Source organism: Mesoplodon densirostris, chromosome 16 (genome assembly GCF_025265405.1).
Source record: "Mesoplodon densirostris isolate mMesDen1 chromosome 16, mMesDen1 primary haplotype, whole genome shotgun sequence".
Classification (NCBI taxonomy): domain Eukaryota; kingdom Metazoa; phylum Chordata; class Mammalia; order Artiodactyla; family Ziphiidae; genus Mesoplodon; species Mesoplodon densirostris.
In genome coordinates this window covers 75,817,302-75,836,628 of record NC_082676.1, presented here as the reverse complement: position 1 = coordinate 75,836,628, position 19,327 = coordinate 75,817,302, and the positions used below count along the sequence as shown (strand labels likewise).

The 19,327-nt window shown below is 41.6% G+C and overlaps 1 protein-coding gene and 1 non-coding gene across 2 annotated transcripts in view; one reads left to right on the top strand and one right to left on the bottom strand.

Moving 5' to 3' along the window:
* The window catches only part of PLCB4 (phospholipase C beta 4), a 419,094-nt gene that overhangs the window by 317,799 nt on the left and 81,968 nt on the right, over window positions 1–19,327 (bottom strand). The gene's annotated exons all lie outside the window — the stretch shown is intronic.
* On the top strand, window positions 13,722–13,825 carry LOC132477222 (U6 spliceosomal RNA). Its single transcript, XR_009530238.1, has one exon. It is a non-coding gene; the product is annotated as a U6 spliceosomal RNA (small nuclear RNA).

Genomic DNA, 19,327 nt, shown 5'->3' with positions numbered 1-19,327 from the left:
TCCCGAAAACACACAAAAATCACATTTTTTGCATCCTTTTTTCCCCAAAAGTCTATGGATCGAAGACCAAAACAACAGTACCTTTGGTCCTCCCAACCTTGCTAAAGAGAGAGTTTAAAGCCCACAACCCAGTAAACTCATGGGAGTCAGCTCACTGTTACAGGGAACAAAGGACAAATTAGCAGAGAACATCACTTTAAAGCACGGTAATGACCTTCTAACAAACACTGCCAATTCAGTCCATATGCATCATCCACCTAGGGAATAATGAAACGAAAAGATCTGACAAAAACAAAAACAGAAGCACTCTGTGAAGAAAAAAAACAACAGAAACTATCACATGAACTTATATACTCAACAATGCTCCTCTAACTCTTCATTCATGCCAGCTGCATTCAACATATTTTATTGCATTACTGATTATCAGTATCAAGTCAGTCTATCAATATGATTAGGATTATTGAATCGTATCTTATTAATAATTATCAGTAAAGAATGTAGTTAGCTTTAAAGTTAGAACAGAATCCAGAGAACAATAAAAATGCCTCCTAAGTTCTTTTGTCTAAAATTTATTCTACTCCAAGAAAAATAAAATAGACAACACATGGCATAAGCAATGTCAGATATTAGTCAAGAAAGATAACCTTATTTTTGTCTCACCATTGAGAGTTAATACAGTGAAATTCATTTCACAGAACTTGATTTGTAAACTGGCAGTGCTCTGTGCTGTAATTCAAACTTCCCTATCATCACCAGTCAGACACCAGTGATCAGGAGCTCCTGGTTTGTATTTAAGCTGGACAGCAACAGGTTGGGATCGGACACACCAGAGTTGGCATCAGGGTTATTTAATTTGGGACAAGTTACTTAACCTCCATATGGTTTAGATTTCTAATCTCTAAAAGAGGAACAAAAATCACCACTACACAGGTTAATGAAATTTTTTAAATAAGAAAATCTACATAAAACTCTTTATGTAATAAATGCTGGAGAGGGTGTGGAAAAAAGGGAATCCTCTTGCACTGCTGGTGGGAATGTGAATTGGTACAGACACTATGGAGAACAGTATGGGGGTTCCTTAAAAAACTACAAATAGAACTACCATATGACCCAGCAATCCCACTACTGGGCATATACCCCAAGAAAACCATAATTCAAAAAGAGTCATGTACCAAAATATTCATTGCAGCTCTATTTACAATAGCCCAGAGATGGAAACAACCTAAGTGTCCATCATCAGATGAATGGATAAAGAAGATGTGGCACATATATACAATGGAATATTACTTAGCCATAAAAATAAATGAAATTGAGCTATTTGTAATGAAGTGGATAGACCTAGAGTCTGTCATACAGAGTGAAGTAAGTCAGAAAGAGAAAGACAAATACCATATGCTAACACATATATATGGAATTTAAGAAAAAAAATGTCATGAAGAACCTAGGGGTAAGACAGGAATAAAGACACAGACCTACTAGTGAATGGACTTGAGGATATGGGGAGGGGGAAGGGTAAGCTGTGACAGCAAGAGAGTGGCATGGACATATATACACTACCAAATGTAAGGTAGATAGCTAGTGGGAAGCAGCCACATAGCACAGGGAGATCAGCTCGGTGCTTTGTGACCGCCTGGAGGGGTGGGATAGGGAGGGTGGGAGGGAGGGAGACACAGGAGGGAAGAGATATGAGAACATATGTATATGTATAACTGATTCACTTTGTTATAAAGCAGAAACTAACACACCATTGTAAAGCAATTATACTCCAATAAAGGTGTAAAAAAGAAAAAAAAAAAAAAAAAGAGGAGCCCGGAATTCGGACTGAGGGAAGATGGTTTTCTTGAGACGCTAGGGCGTCTTCTCGGTCTGCTACCTTTCTGATTAAAAGCGTTATTCCTTGTTGCAACAGCTTGTCTCCCAAAACAACAACAACAAAAATCAACAACAACAACAACAAAACTCTTAACGTATCATCTGGTATACAGCAAGTACCCAATAAACTGGGATAATAACTTATTACTGTCATTATCTAGTATCATTGTTTTCACATAATATGCCAACCACTCAGGTGCTTTGGAATCACAGTAATTTCGACCAGAGCTCCTCAAACGTTTACATGCACACAAATCACCTGTGGATTTTGTTGAAAAATGCAGACTATGATGTGAGAGGTTGGCCGTGGGGCCTGAGACCCTATATTTTAACAGGCTCCCAGGTGATGCTGCTGTGGCTGGTCCCAGGGGCATGCTTTGACTATCAAGGATTTGGACCACCTGGATATTCCCTCAACCATCACCATAACTCCCCCCCGCCCCCCAGGCATAGCTGGCTGAAAACCCAAACATTGAGTCTGCAATCCAACATTACCTTCCCTATAAAAATAGAACTCTTCCTTTAAAATTGGTAAAAGCTATGAACCACTTGAGATAATCGCTAAATATAGAATACAATTATAAGAAAGGCAAGGAATGGCTTCACCTCGGAAAAGAACTTGGCTTTTTGAATCAGACAGGTCTGGGTTCAAACTTTAGCCCCATTACACATATTAGCTGTTAATGTGTCTCTGGACTGATCATAGACCTCCTTATAAATTTCAGATTCCTTATGTGTAAAATAGGGATAATAGCATCTATCTGAAAAATATGACATCTCAAATAACAGCTGTCTCAAAAGAGTTAATATTTATATGTGTATCCCTCAGCCTGATGCATAGTAGGTGCTAAGAACATGGGGGCTGCCTTTCTGTTCCAGGCTGCGTTGTTTTAACTACTCACTAACATAACATGACTTTTCCTTCTGCTTTCACTCAACTTGGGCTCCTCTTCTCTCCAGCGAACTATCTGAAGACCTGCCGTTACTGAAACTCTTTTTCATGCTATTTCAAGCCACCAGCATTAGTAATTTCCCAAGAGAAAGAACCTTATTTCCTCATATATTCTACTAATCCTCGAGACCCACTGTCTAGAAGAAAACTATTTGTTTTCCACATGGCTTCTCTCTGTTCTAAATCCTGGCAGGCTCTTTCTTCCTGGACAGACACAAAAAGGAAAGGGACAGAAGCCATCGTTATCTCTTTCTCTGTCTCTGAAAGAGCTTGGAGATATCTTTTTCAATCAGGGAAACTTATTGTGGGAAACCAGCCACTCACTCCAAAATAACTCTCTGTATTCTTTTTCAGTTCCAAAAACTGAAATTGATTTTATTTCTTAAGGAAGCAATAACACACACACACAAACACACACCAGTTTTGTTGTGGTTTCCTGTCCCCAAGCAAAAATGATATGATGCCAGAGACACCAGTTGCTCAATTTAACTCTGTTCCCTCATTGATTCGACATGTTATTTAAATCCTGTGTGCCTGCCATACACCCAGTACTGTGTCAGATGCCAGGTGTACACTGGTGAGTAAACAGACGTGTTCCATGCCCTTGAGAATCTAACTACCCCGACCTTCACTAATCTTATTCCTGAAACCAGGACACATTTCCAGAACTAGTTCTGGTCTCTAAAACCTAGCCACAGGCTGCATCTAAATAAGAACAAAATAATGCCATTTGCAGCATCATGGATGCAACTAGAGATTATCATACCAAGTGAAGTAAGTCAGAAAGAGAAAGACAAATACCATATAATATCACTTATATGTGGAATCTAAAACATGACACAAATGAACTTATCTACAAAACAGTAACAGACTCACAGACATAGAGAACAGACTGGTGGTTGCCAAGGGGAACTGGGGGAGGGATGGACTGGGAGGTTGCGGTTAGCAGATATAAGCCTTTATATAGAGAATGGATAAACAACAAGGTCCTACTGTATAGCACAGGGAACTATATTCAATATCTTATGATAAATCATAATGGAAAAGAATATAAAAAAGAATTTATATATCTATAAATATAACTGAATCACTTTGCTGTACAGCAGAAATTAAAACAACATTGTAAATCAACTATACTTCAATAAAGTATATCTATAGATAGATAGATAGATAGATAGATAGATAGATAGATAAACCCCAGTAGAACTGTTAGAGATCGGCCCTGGCCACAATTTGCTGATAAGATGAAGCCCTTCACAGCACCACCAGATAAACCTGAAAATGAAGGTGTTCTCTATTTTGCCACCGAACAGCAGCCCATCCAGCCCACCACACTGCCCTGGCTGCAGTGGAGTGGCAGCCCCTTGGAGACACAATCCATAGCAGCTTTAGTGCAGACAGATGTTCACCTGTCCTCCCCCAAGCTGCCCACCTCTGCTCCCTAATCCTGAGCAACTAACCAGGCCTAACATCCATCAGAAGCTTTCTGAAGTTCACCAGCACACTGAACAGCAAACAGTTGTAATAGTTCACCAGCCACATAAGTTATGTTTAATATCATGCTGTCTATTTGCAGCTATATTAATATTTAAAAATGGAAATAGGGATGCTGGGCAAGACGAAGCCAGTTTCATTCACCATCTTCTGCTAAACCTTTTGTCAAGCTGCACTCTATCCGTGACAAGGCTCACCCTGTATAGAAAGGGCACTGCTTATACAATCATCTTGATTAAGAATTCATATAATGTGTAATGCATCTGAAAAATGTAATCAGAATATGTGGAAATTATATGATCAGATAATCAGTAAAAACTTCAGATGCAGATTAATTTATTGTTAACATTGATGAATCTTGCTGATGTCTATGAATTGCTTTTACAGAGGCCCATGAATTAAAAGGAAGATCCCTCTTCATTACATGAAAACACAGAGTCTCATCATTTATGTTAAACTGGGAGATGAAGAGATCCCTTCTGCTTTTCTCACCATAATCAAAATATAACCCTAAATTAATGATGGAGAGCATATATATATATATATATATATATATATATATATATATATATACTCTTGATATATATATATAAAGAGAATGTTATCCTACTAACAAAGAAAGGGACACCATTCCAATGATCTCCAATATGTCCTTGAAAGAGGCCTATGATTCTCTAAAGTTTCAAACCACTAGGTATGTGTCAAGGTTGAAGCAAGGCTTAATTTAAGGCCATTTTCTAAGTATTAATAGTTTGGTTTAAAACTCAGGGGTAACTAGACCTTCTTCTATAGATAATAACTTTGGTAAAAACTACCCACAGTCTTTTCCACAAAGCAACCTGAAAGGATCGTCTAGGGACCAGATGAACTAGCGAGTGACTTTAGGGTTAGTAATTCAGACAATACCATTTCCTGGATTGGCTGAACTGTTAGAGGCCTGAATTCATCTCAGCATCCTCCGCTTCACTTTCTCTAATTCTGAAGATAGCACCACACCTTAATATTTTAGAAAAGTGATTCCCAGAGTGTAACACAGAATCAAGAAAGCTGGCTCTCCATCTCTCTCTCTCTCTCACTCACTCACACACACACACACACACGTGCGTGCACACACACACACACACACACACCCCTTCTAATAACATCAAAGAGAGCCTCAGGACTTCCTGGTGGCACAGTGGTTAAGAATCCGCCTGTCAATGCAGGGGACACGGGTTCAAGCCCTGGTCCTGAAAGATCCCACATGCTGCGGAACAACTAAGCCCGTGAGCCACAGCTACTGAGCCTGCACTCTACAGCCCGCGTGCCACAACTACTGAAGCCTTCATGCCTAGAGCCTATGCTCCACAACAAGAGAAGCCACTGCAATGAGAAGCCTGCACACCGCAAAGAAGAAGAGGCCCCACTGACACAACTAGAGAAAGCCTGTGTGCAGCAACGAAGACCAAACACAGCCAAAAGTAAATAAATAAATTTATATATATAAAAAAAAGAGAGAGCCTCAACTTTGTCTTCAAACTCACTCCAACCTTTGCTTTTCTCTCTCCTCTTTCTCTCTCTCAGTACAGTGAAGGCAGGTCTCTGACTTGGGTTTCAGCAGGCATTGGCATCTACTTAGGACTGAATGACACTATTTGGTTTTCATTTTTTAATTTTTATTGGCTATCTCTACTATTTGTGGCACAGGATAGTTTTCCATTTAAGGTAATGATTGAAGATTTCCCTTTTAAATACATTTATATTTTCCACTTTTATATTAAATAAAAGTGGAAAACAAGAAATAATAATAGAAGGAGAATACAATCATGGCAAAAAGCATGAAGGTGGTATGTGAATGACTGACACTTGTGAAATGCTGTACGGTACCGATTAAAAAGCAGCTTGGGTTTGAATCTTAGCTTTGCAACTCCCTTGCTGTGTAACTTTAGGCAAGTTACTTAAGATCTCTGTGCCTCGGTTTCCTCATTTGTAAAATAGTGGTAATTATGGTATCTATTTCAAAGGGTTATTGTGAAGATAAAGGGATTATTACAAGTAAAACACTAAAATGGTACACGGCATATAGCAAGAATTCCATATAAATTAGTTATTAGTAGTGAAATTACTAGTATTTTATAAATATATCTGGGTAAATAATGATCTATTCAAACTCGATCCTCTGGCCTGTGAATTACAAGATAAGGTAGAAATTTCTTCATGGGCTCTTGTATAGGTGAAAGGAAAAGCTCCTTCTGTCTTCCTTTAATTAAAAATGCACCCAATTGGGCCTCCCTGGTGGCGCAAGTGGTTGAGAGTCCGCCTGCAGATGCAGGGGATACGGGTTCGTGCCCCGGTCTGGGAGGATCCCATATGCCGCGGAGCGGCTGGGCCCGTGAGCCATGGCCGCTGGGCCTGCGCATCCGGAGCCTGTGCTCCGCAACGGGAGAGGCCACAACAGTGAGAGGCCCACATACAGCAAAAAGAAAAAAAAAAAATGCACCCAATTAAGGAGGGTTTTAAACCCATGTGATCCCCTGGAAGCCAGAAAATCAGGTGCAGTGTCTTGAATTCCATTATAGTTTCCTTTCCTCTCTACTTAAAGATCCCAATATTTCAATGTACTAAGAGTTAAAAAAGAGGCTGCCATTCCTTATCCATATGACACCAACGAAAATGTAATTACAACCAGGCACATGGGTCCTCCAACCAACATTTTAACATTCTGCCTCATTATGCAGCATCCCAAGAACTGTTCTCTTTTCGTAAATGTTGCTCCAATAAATGACTTTTTGTTTAAATTATAACCACTCTACATGCAATGACTTTTAAAAAATCTGCTTGAATATTGCTATGATCTGAATTTTGTGTCCCCCCAATATTCATGAAATACCAAAGATGTCGGTATTAGAATGTAGGGCGTTTGGTAGGTGCTTAGGTCATGAGGGTGGAGGATAGGATTACTGCTCTTATAAAAGAGGTTCCAGAGAGCTCCTGAGCCCTTTCTACCATGTGAGGATACAAAGAATGTCTGCACTAAGGAGAGCACCCTCACTGGACCCTGCTGGCACCCTGATCTCAGACTTCCAGCCTCCAGAAGTGTGAGAAATAAATATCTGTTGTTTATAAGCCACCATGTTCATGGTATGTTGTTATAGCAGCCTGAATGGACTAAGACAAATAGAAAAGCAAATGGACGTCACTTATCATTTTCTTCATATGATTTTCTCTGACCCTGGCTTCCAGGGGAATCCCTCCCTTTGTTTATGTAGTTTAGTGTGACTCCCTTGAATGAATCATAAAATGTAGTGGGAGAATCCCTCCCAATTAACGTCCTGTGCCTTCTTCACCCCACTCCAGTTCAAGGGGCATTCTGGACTAAAATGGGGAAGAACAGAGCACGCTGCTCTGTGACACTAGATTAGCGACCCACACGGTTCAGCCGAGCTCTGAGTTCACTCTCTGCAGCTAATACGGTTTCTTGAACAATGAACTTGAGTGAGTTGCCCCACCTAATCTCACAACTTATCATCTCCACTAGAACCCAACTAGTCTTAAAAAAAAAGAAGAAAAAAACGAAAAGAAAAAGAAAGGACCCTGTAACTAATATGAAGGAAAATGCTTAACAATGAAATTAATGCTGATTGCAAATGTAACCTTCAAGATGCACAGAACCCAGTAATCCCTCAAAGAACAGAGAATACAATCTGATTGCTTCTGAATGTCAAATGTACCTGCAAGAAATAGGTATGTAAATTGTCAGGGCAGGCTCTGTACTAAGAGTCCAAACTTAATTTTAAAAACCTAAGTCATGTTCCCATCCCTCTCAATTCTGTCAAAATTAGACCTTTATTTTTCTCATTTTTAAGTGACTCACACTTCCGAGGCAATTCTTCAGCCTGACTGTGAGATAGGACCAGCCGCCTGGTGCCTGGGTGCAAACCTCGGGTCTGCATCACCTTGGTTTCTTACTTAACGTTTTCATGCCTCAGTAGCATCAACTATGAATGGGATCATCAGAGCACCTACCTCACAGGTTTGTGGAGAACTGCACCCAGCACAGGGTTAGTACAATGTCAGCGTTAGGTATTATGAGCAATGGTCATATGTGACTTTCAGATAATTTCAGATAATTTCAGATAATTTCTTGAATACACTGAGATAGGGACCACCCTTTTAATGGATGAGGTGACTGCATGTTTCTGAGGGTTGTAACATGCCCAACATCACAGAATGTATCATCAAGAAATAGCAACAGATCTGCCCCTCTGCAATACCTGAAACAAACTGAAGATTAAGAACAAAAGGACCCATGGCAGAGCCCACCTACTCCAAAGTCTTACCCACCAGCTGGTGACTGGACTTTGGGAACTTCAACACACTGAGGCAGGCAAAGACAACTGATTTAATCCCATTTTGACTGGGTGTGTTAGGTGAAAAGAGCGAAGGAGAAAAGTACAGAAAGTATCAGGCATCCCACAGGTTAAACGTCTCCTCCCTGGGACACTAGTAGATTGATTGTTGAAATGGCCCCATTTCTCTCCTTCTTTAGCTCTCCACACCCTTTGCAATATGACCTTATGGCTCCTTTCAACAAAAGATGGAGCCTGTATCCCCAACTTAATCTGGGCCAATCCTGTGATTTGCTTTGGCAGAAGTTAGGCTGTGTTAATTCAGAACCTTGGCCTCAAGGGGCTTCAGGCACTTCTACTCTTTCTCTTAGACCACTGGCCACTGTGAGAAAACTTGGGACAGCCAGCTGCAGATGAAGAGACCTCGTGGAAGAAATCCCGGGGTCCCAACTGATGTCCTCTGAGACCAGCCAGCCCCCAGCTGCACCCAAACAAGTGATCACAGATGTGCTCCCAGTGACCCCAGCCAAGGCCACAAGAACCACCCAGCCAACCCATGAATTTGTGAGCAATAATAAAAGTGTATCACTTTAAGGTACTGAACTTTGAGGTGGGTTTTATCCAGCAATAGGTAACTGATACAGACATGTGTCTCTTTCAACCCCTATGCTGGGCACAAAGGTTTCCCCTACAATGAGCACCTCCAGGTAAATATTTAGCAAACTAGTTCCTCCTTGAGGTATTAATAAGCTTTACATTGTGGGGGGGGGGTGGCGGGGAGTAGAGGAGGTGGTGATCAAATAAATGTGGGAAATATAGGTCCCAGACCCTGGTAAGGGCTGGCACAGTGCATGGCACACAATAGTTGATCAATATTTATTGAATGACATGAAGAAAGTGTGCTTCTCAAATACTATTTCCTCCAGAAAAGGGGGCCAGAGTCAAGCACATTTTGGAGCTCTGTATATTCTGATGCACATCAGCCCACTAAAGATGCTGAGGATTATGCGGATGACACACACCAACAAAAGTCATCTTTTAATGTTAACTCCAAAGTGTCTAAATTTTTGGTCAAGGCATTTGTACTGCAGTCCAAAATGTAGCACAAATTGCTCGTCATTACTCAATATCCATTCTCTTCATCATCAGTAAGACAGCTTCAAGTGTGCTCAACTAAACACTACATTTCCTGGCTCTCTTGCAGCTAGGTCTGCCCATGTGACCACATAACTGGCCAATGAAATATAAATGGAGGTGTTCTATGGAATTTCCAGGAAGGCTGCAGAAACTGAGGGAGCTGCCTCCACTAAGAGGCCTCCCTTCTGTTGCCATCTGGACTGCAGACATGGTGGCCAAAACTAAACTGGCCTCAGAGTGACCTTGAAAACGGAAGCCACAGGATTAGGAGGATGAGACAGAAAGATAGGAACCTGGACTCTTGACAATACTGTGAAATCATGGAGGGCCTAACTCTGAATTTTTTTGCATGAATTTTCACTGTTATATTATATTTTATGTCACAGTCACTTTACATTTTTGCTGTAGATGGCCCAAACTGTCCTAACTGATATATCCAAGAAATAGAGATCCTCAGAACACACTTTTAGAAATTCCTGACCTTACAGCTTCCTAGACTTCTCATTAGTGCCATACACCCAATTTTGAAAAAGTATTTTTTTTCTACAGAAAAAGAGGCATTACTTCTATTCAGATATAAAGAAATGTGACCTAACTTGCTGTTCTCCAACAACAATGATGAACACCCACTTTCCTAAACACCCACCTTGCTTGTGGGGCTTTAGATGATTATAATAATCATCTCTTGATGAAAAGCAGAGAGCCAAATATTAGGAAGTAAAACTACCTAGTGAATTCTACCCACGCACTTACCCCCCTCTCCGTCCCTGCCCTGCTCACGGCATCACTCAATGAATGAAAATGTACCTGGGCTTCCCATCATGACTTTCCCACGTGGCTCCTCTTTAAACATCCAATTACAAAGACATTTATTTGTTTCAGCTTTTTCCTCAGGGAAATCCAGAAATTAGATCACTTTGCCAACAAGGCCAGGAAAACAAATCATTTGTGTTGTGGCTGAGCCATAAGGCTCGCTTCTTAAACACAAGCAGAGTCTGCCCAGCTTTGCTCTCACAGAGCCATTTGGGAGACGAATTTTATGGCAGCAGCTGAAATGTTTCTACCAATACAACACCTACACTGTGCTAGAGTTATTTTCAGAGGAGAAGGTTTCCCCTACTGCTGTTTAAATTGTGAAAATGTGTAGTTGAAAGCGTAGGTGCATGTGAGTCTGGGGCTGCAGCCCTGGTGGGGGAACTTAGCTGCCACTCCTTGAATGGGTGACCTCGGGCAGATCATTTAACCTCCTTGACCTCGGGTCCTCACCATTAAGTGGGAATCTCAGCACCCAGAGAGCTGTCCTGAGAACTGATGAGATAATGCATGCTTAGCCCCGTGGTTACATCATAAGTGTTCAAAAAGCAAGGGCTGTATTAAGCCCTATCGAATTTGATGCTAAATACCTGAATACCTCAGAAAATAAAGATATAAGAACCTATGGGGGACTTCCCTGGTGGCACAGTGGTTAAGAATCTGCCTGCCAATGCAGGATACATGGGTTTGAGCCCTGGTCCAGGGAAATCCCACGTGCCGCGGAGCAACTGGGCCCACGCGCCACAACTACTGAGTCTGTGCTCTAGAGCCTGTGAGCCACAACTACTGAAGCCCACACACCTAGAGCCCATGCTCCACAACAAGAGAAGCCACCACAATGAGAAGCCTGTGCACTGCAACAGAGTAGCCCACACTCTCCGCAACTAGAGAAAAGCCTACACGCAGCAACGAAGACCCAATGCAGCCAAAAATAAATAAATAAATAAATTTATTTTTTTAAAAAAAGAACCTATGGGTAAGTCATATTTAAAGCTACCACATTAACATTAGTATAAAAATATAAATGTCTTTAATAGTGTATGTGTAGAAGCCACAGCACCTTAGTTACCCACAGACCACTTATGCAGGTTTTCCTGGACTCTCTAGGATGGGGTCATGGACAGGAAGTCAGGAAAAACTCTCCAAACACCTAACTAGGTATCATAAAGTCCACTTATTGGACTTCTCTATTTAATCCATCAATAATGATTCCTATTATTGTTGAGACTTCACCAAGTACTAGGCACCAAGCAACACACTTCTCATGGATTAGCCATTTATCTTTCACAACTGCACATGTAGAAACGTGTGATGGACACTGTGATGCAATGACCAGACCCCACCGGGGACTGAAGAACTGATCCCCCTGCTACTCTGAGAGCTGTGACATAATGTAAACAACTGCCCTCAACTGAAGAAAGCTGCTCTGCCCAAGGTCAAGCACCATCCCCTGTCAGCGGCGTCCAGTAGTCAACATCAGTGAATAAAGGCCCGACCCGCTTTAGAGCTCCCTGCGGGGTTGACTGAGGCTGCTGTTAAGACTGCATCGCAGCCCAGCTTCTCCCCCAGTCCAATCTCACATCCTTCCTTTCCCCTCCATAGGTGTTGCCCTTAAGAGACAGCATAGGTACTGCAATTACTTTCATCTTTCAGATGAAAAGAGTGAGTCTCAGAAAGGTTAAGAAAGTTGCCCAGTCACACAGCCAATGAGTGGTCTGGCTGGGATTGGAACCCAAATATTATGCTGCCAGAGCCCAGGCTCTAGATTATTCTGCTCTAGTGTTCATTCAGGTTTGCATATTTATGTCCAATAAAGTAAACTGGTTAAGCTGGCTGGTGTCCTCAGAGTAGCTGGCGAGAAGCAAATTAGAATGAGAGAAAGAGCTGCAAGAGAAGGCAACCTCTGTTATCCATCAAAGACAATCAGAAAACAGAAACTACTCCAGATCTTTCAAGTCAAGAGTATGGTTACAGAGTGATGGAATGGCTGAGAGGCCACAGAGGGAACAGGGAGGCAGCCCAGAGACTAGCACCCGTGGAGAACTGCTAGCTTGCCTAGGCAAGAGGGATGACGGAAGGAAGAGGTGTTATCAGAGCCCAGAGACTGGGGACAACCAGCAAGACTAGAACAGGATAGGCTGCTGTGGAAAAAGAAGAAGTTGGTGGGAACAGAAGCTATGGAAGAGACACAGCTGTTCCTAGAGACACCAAAGAAAGCAGAAAGGGTCCGGAGAGATACCCTTACATCTCCCCTTGGACACCAGAGGGCAAGAGAGCCTGGGAAATGTGGTTCCTTACAACATGGAGCAGAACAGGAAACAGTCAAGAATGGATCTGAGAACAAATCTATCTGAGCAGCCCCAAAATACAGCTAAGCAACTGACAATAAGGAAGTATGGAGAAACACTCTGAAAATAAAACACAAGAATTTAAAAAGTCGGACTTCCCTAGCGGTCCAGTAGTTAGGACTCCACGCTCCCACGGCAGGGGGCCTGGGTTCCATTGATCCCTGGTGGGGGAACTAAGATCCCAGAAGCCTCATGGCACTGCCAAAAATAAAAAATAAAAAATAAAATAACTTAAAAAGTACGTCGGTCAAAACTCAGTTTGATGGCAAGTAGTCCAATATACTCCAGCAGTCCTTAAGCAAACACAAATAATAACAATAGAAAATGCCTTTCACTACATGGCTCTTTACAAGGCATGTTGCTGTATTACCACACAGTTCAATAACTGATGTCTAAATGGGTGCGAAGTTTCCATTGTTTTCTGTTTAGTAAATCAGCGGAATATATGTAATATTTGTGGAAGTATTTCCAACATAAAAATATCTAGTTTATTTGATAATGCTTAACTGGGTAAAATTTCATGAGCAAAATTTGATTTATATAGAATAAGTTGTTCCCCACCCCTGTCGGCTAAATTAGGTGTTAATGGAGCTCCTATTCTGGAAGGCTAGATCTGCCTTCATGATTCTATCTGCTGTTTGACAAAGTAGGAGCTAGAACACAAATTCTTTCCTCTCTTCTCGGAAGTCCTCTGCAGCAGAAATCCTTGGGAGTGTGGAGGGAACAGAGGAGAGAAAACCCCGAAAACAAAAACATATCACCAAGGATTTCCCGTCAGTGCTTGCTTCAGCAGCACAGATACTAAAATGAGAAAAATACAAAGGTTAGCATGGCCCCTGTGCAAAGACCACGTGCCAATTTGTGAAGCAGTCCTCATTTTGCTTTCCTTTTCTAATGTTCACATGTGGGGAAACAAAGGCTGTAGTAAGTGAAATGACTTACCCAACCGAGAGCCCTTCACACTTCAAACCACACCCCACTTCTCCTCAAAAAAAAAAAAAAAAAAAAAAAAAAACTCCAGTCACAGTAATCAACAACTCAGTTTTTAACTATCTACTTTGTCCTTCCAAAGACATCTATCATCTATTTTAAAAATTACTTTTATTATAGTCCCTCCAGAAGGAATGTGATTTGTTCACATGCAATGATTGAAAACACAATTTCAGTCCCTTCCACCACCTCCCCTTCACCCCAAACACAGTTTCTTTGAGGTTACTAAAACCCAATGAGATTAAAGGAACATCTGGGTTCCAGGCTCAGCTTGGCTTCTAGCTAGCTGGGTAGTTTTAGGCTGGCCAGTTCACGTCTCTGGGCCTCTGTTTATTCATTTCCAACATAATGAAACTAGAACTAGCTGATGACCACAATCCTTTCAGCCCTGAAATGATTCCACAGAAATATAATAGAAGTCCTGTGGGGAACCAGATGAACACTCTCTCACTTGACCTGGCCTGGACATCTGTCTGTGAGATTGCTTATCAGAACTAAAAGTACAGTCTGTGGCCATGGCATAGTGAAAAGTCTGACCTCATTCCTCACTCTCAGTTGACTGTGATCTCAACAGGCAAATCTCAAGTTGGGTTCCAGGGTTCTGACTGCAAACAGAGCCTGAGTCTTCTCCTTCCCTGTATCTACATTCTGCTATGTAACCTTGCAGTGTCCTCCTACTCTGACTGGCCGTGTGACTCCCTTGACCAATGAGATATTACCACAATACAAGCAAATGCTGAAAAATACATGCACTGCTGGCTTCACTCTCATTCTTTGTCCTCTGTCATGGCCAGGAGAACATGCTAGGTCTAGCATGCCTCAGAATGAAAGCCATATATAGCAGAGACAAGTGACCCCAGACTTCCTAGCTAAAGCTATCCTAGATCATTCAACAGCCAGCTGAACTCCTGGACATGTGAGCAAACCCAACCCAGATCAGAAGAGCTGCCTTCCCAATCCACACCTGACCAGAGAGAGACATGTGAGTGAGATTAGCTGGAATCAGCCAAGTCCAGATCAAGATCAGCTGAACCCCCCAAACTTGCAAGCTGAATACATTTTTATTATTGTATTCCACTGAGATGTTATAGTTGCTTGTTATGCAGCATTACTGTGGCAATAGATAACAAGCTCTCAGCCAGACTATAATGACTATTTCCAGAGTGAAGCTTCCTTAGTGGTGAAACAAGTGTGGCACACGCTACATGCCTTAATCATAAAGGTTCACAACAGACATGAATGCTTTCAAGGCTCTAAGAAGTCCCACAGTAAAGAAATTTAACTTTGTCTAACTCATGTTTTCCTTAACCTATTCTACCAGGGACCCCCAAGTATGATTTGCTAATCAAATTCTCCCCCAACCTTAGATCCCAAGTCTGGGTTGAGGCTCTACCCAATCTTTTTGGGGTTAAGCCATGTCTTTTGTTGTCTCTTCCAAGGTACTTAGTGGACCCTTCAAAAACAAAGGAATAAAACAAAAAACTTAAAAGTATTTTGAAACTATGAAAGCTTATATTGTTTATAACCGAAGTCTAATTAGAAATAAAGCGGAATATTCTGCAAATATCCAAAACCCATACATAGCCTCAGTCTAATTCCAACTTGCTCTATTAAAACTTGAAGAAAAGCCTAAGGCTGACCTTGCCATTCCCTCCTTAACATTCTTGAAAGGCAACCCACTGCAATCTTCTTGTCGTGGTTCACAGCCTTTGATGATCAGGGCCTTTGATAATCCATCTCCTCTCCCGCTATTCTTCCTTCCCTCCATCCCCTTCCTAACCTATTGCTACTCTCTGGTCTACATGCTACCCATGCTGAACTACTTTCAATTCCATCAAATGGCCATGAGCTACACTCTCCAGACTTTGGTCCTATTTGACGTGAACGTGAATTATGCAGCTTTGAAATAATATATTAAAAACATTAATATGGTTTCACATTAATTTGAATCAATGTTAAATCCACCCAAAATGCTAAAATCCTTCAAGAATTGTAGTTTCGTAGCTGGCCCAGCCGAGGGAACGCTAAACTCTGTTTACGGAGTGGCCACAGGGTGGCGCCATATTAGCTGATAAAAGGAAATATCCACCATCTTTTGTCAGAATTATTCTTCAGTTAGGGAAGTTCTGAATTTGCAAGGACTTCAGAAACACAACTCTTCTTCTGGAAACTCTTCTTCACCTCTTAACTATACCCAAGACCAAACACACAGTGTTCATCCAGCTAAACTTCAATTCATCCTTCCTGTATCAGTTGAGACAATACTTCTTCCCTGAAACTTTCCCTGAAACCCCTAAAAACAATCCTCCCATGATTGAATTTGCCTGATTTTAACATTTTTCCACTATAAATACCTATCATTTGGTCTACTCTCCTTCATGGGAGAGATCCTAGCTTGCCTGTTTCATAGTATATGATCAATGAATATAAGATGGGTTCGTGTGTGGACAGATGGAATGGATGGATAGATGATGGATGGATGGATATATGGATGGATGGGTGGATGTATGGATGGATGGATAGATGGATGGGTGGATAGATGGAGGGATGGAGAAATCAACAAACAGGATGGGCCACTGAATAAAACATGACTGATTTTTGCTGTATATTCTCTCCTTATCCCCTCCCCTGTCCAACATCAAGGAAAGATAATTACAAACACTAGGTAACAGCAGAGGAAAAAGAAAAAATGAACCTTGATAATCTTATCAGTTGGATAAGAGAGATCATTATGAATTTAGAATTAAAACACAGACTTTTTGAAGTGAGGGCACTTGTCAAAAATACAACAGAAAATCAGGAAAAAATGGTAGGACACAGTAGTGTCTTTCTTTTCTTAATCAAAGAAACTCTGCTGAAAATACACCTTTTAATTTTTGGATATAAACATTTTAACTCATTTGTTGAAAGTGAAGGACTCCCTCCAAGAACTGTGCTATGTAATGAATGGGACCTCTTCGATGGAAAAAATAAAGATGTAGGAAGGACTTTAGAGCTCCATGGGGTCAGATTTCCTGCTTCTCATTTACTTTCACCTTGGACACCAAAGTTCACTCTCTTGGTTACCCCATGAGTTGTCCTTTTCAATTAGGACAGAACTGAGTTCAAACACAGATAAGACAATTTAAAACCAAAAAAGGCTTGTCTCTGATGTTTCTTCTTGCGTGCCTTTTGACCCCAGATCAAACACCCAGCATACCTCTGGCACTTTTAGGCAGAGATAGGAAAATAGCTCTGCCATTGACTTAAACATCCTGCCAAATGACGCCAGGCAATAACCTTAGGGAATGTCACATGGACGATCATTGGGCTATGTGTGTGTACAGCCTCGTTCTCTAGGCTTTAATTTTATTTGAACTTTCTTTTGACCCTTTATAGACAGTGCATTTGAAAACAAGGGCTGTACGGTGTTTTCACCAGCCAGAAAAACCCCAAACACTTTTCCATGGGTTGTTTTAACCCTCAAGTTAAGCAAAGGCATAATCTGCTGCTGCTGTTCTCCAGGTTGCTGTGTGCTATATTTCCCTACTGTCTGCACTCCCTTAAAAAGCCCCACCTAAAAATATAAAGAAGAACCTGGCCCTTTAGTCCTATCATCAACAAACCACATGAATGTTGGCAGCAGGGGACACCATCACTGGTTCTCCTAAATCTTAACCTTCAAGATGCGGTAACAGCCCAGCTTCTTGGAGCTGCTCTTTCCTTCAGAAGCTTGTTAAACTTTCAAGAATTCATTCGGGTCTCCTACAGCCTATTTTTCTGCATGCATTCCTTCCAAAGACATATGCATCCCCTGAGAAGAGATGAAAGTGATACCAAATAAAACAGAAGCAAACTTCAGAGGGACCTCTCTAGTAAATATTCCCAAATAAAGAACAATTTCTGCACATTGTTCTTCCTTTTCTCTCTTTAATCCTCCTCAGTCTCTCAAGGTTGTTTATTTTCTTTATTTATAAAAAGCACCCACCAGGTAACAAAAATCAAGATCCCTTTTGCGGAAGGAAGCCCAGGCAGCTGTTTCTCAGAAACCATGAACTATCGTCACCAGGTCACCCAGAGGCACAACTGAATCCACCCTGTGCTTCTTGACTATGCTGTTCCTTACTTGGCCATGAACAGTTGCAGTCAGCCCCAGCAATTTCTGCACCCTGTATAGTATAATCTCCTAAAACATCAGCTGAGAGTTTAGGGGCCAGATTTTAAAATAGCATCCAATTAATAATCTTAGTAATAATGAAAGAATTGCCAAACTGCTATGTTAATTCTGAAGCACAAGTGGAAGCTCAGCTAAATGAAGTGAAACTATTCCTCCACACCCCTCCCCACATCACCATTTCAAGGTTCCATTTAGTAATGGACATTTCTGGAACTAGATAATGCAACATGTTAGCATTTTTACTTTTAGGTTCTATTCACTTATTCAACATTTACTGAGTGCTGACTATCCCTGGATATGAAGATAATTATTGACAGCTGATCTCAAAGATGTCACAAAAATGCCACTCGAAAAAGAAGCTGCTAACAGAATTTTGTTCATTCACCCAACAAGTGATCACTGAGTCCCTGGTGCTGTGCAGGCACTGAGGCTGCCATGGTGAGTGATACAGACAGAAATCCCTGCTCTCATGGAACCTCCCTTCTGGAGGGGCAGACTGGCAAACAGATAAGTAAACAGTCTGTGTATTAGAAGACACTAAAGGCTGTGGAGGAAAAGGGTAAAGTAGGGCAGCAGGTGCAGAGTGAAAGTCAGGGGGACAGCCATGTTAAACAGGAGGGTAAAGAAAGGCCCGACTGGCAAAGATTGGAAGGAGGTGAGGGAACAAGTCCTACAGACACTGGGAAGAAGAGTGTTCCAAGCAAAGGGAGAATGTGCAAAGGTCCTGGGGGCAGTGTGCCTATGTGTGTGAGGAGCAGCAATTGGCAAGGGTGGTAGCACAGAATGAGCGAGGGAAAGCAGTGACAGATGAAGGGGCTGGGCCAGTCCCCAAAGCCCCTTTGAAGGGTTTCAGATTATGTTCTCAATGAGGTAGGAAGCCACTGCAGGCCAGAAGCAGAGCCACAGGATCTGACTTACATGAAAAGGATCACCTGGGCTGCTGTGTGGAGCAGAGATTGCAGGTGGCTGAGGACATAAGCAAGACCAGCCAGATGGCCACTGCAGCACTTGGGCAGAGGACAGTGGTGAGTGGACCAGAGGTAGTGAGGAAGGTGATACAAACTGGTAAACTGGGGATGTTTTCTATACCAACAAATAACTTATTGATCAACTACATGTCTGTATTTGAAGGTTATACAAGTTCGTTATTTTCCTACTTAAATGCCCAGTAAAATTCCAAATTTGTGTTCATTGGGTTTATTTAGTTCACCAGGTTCTGATGATGTGTTATATTATA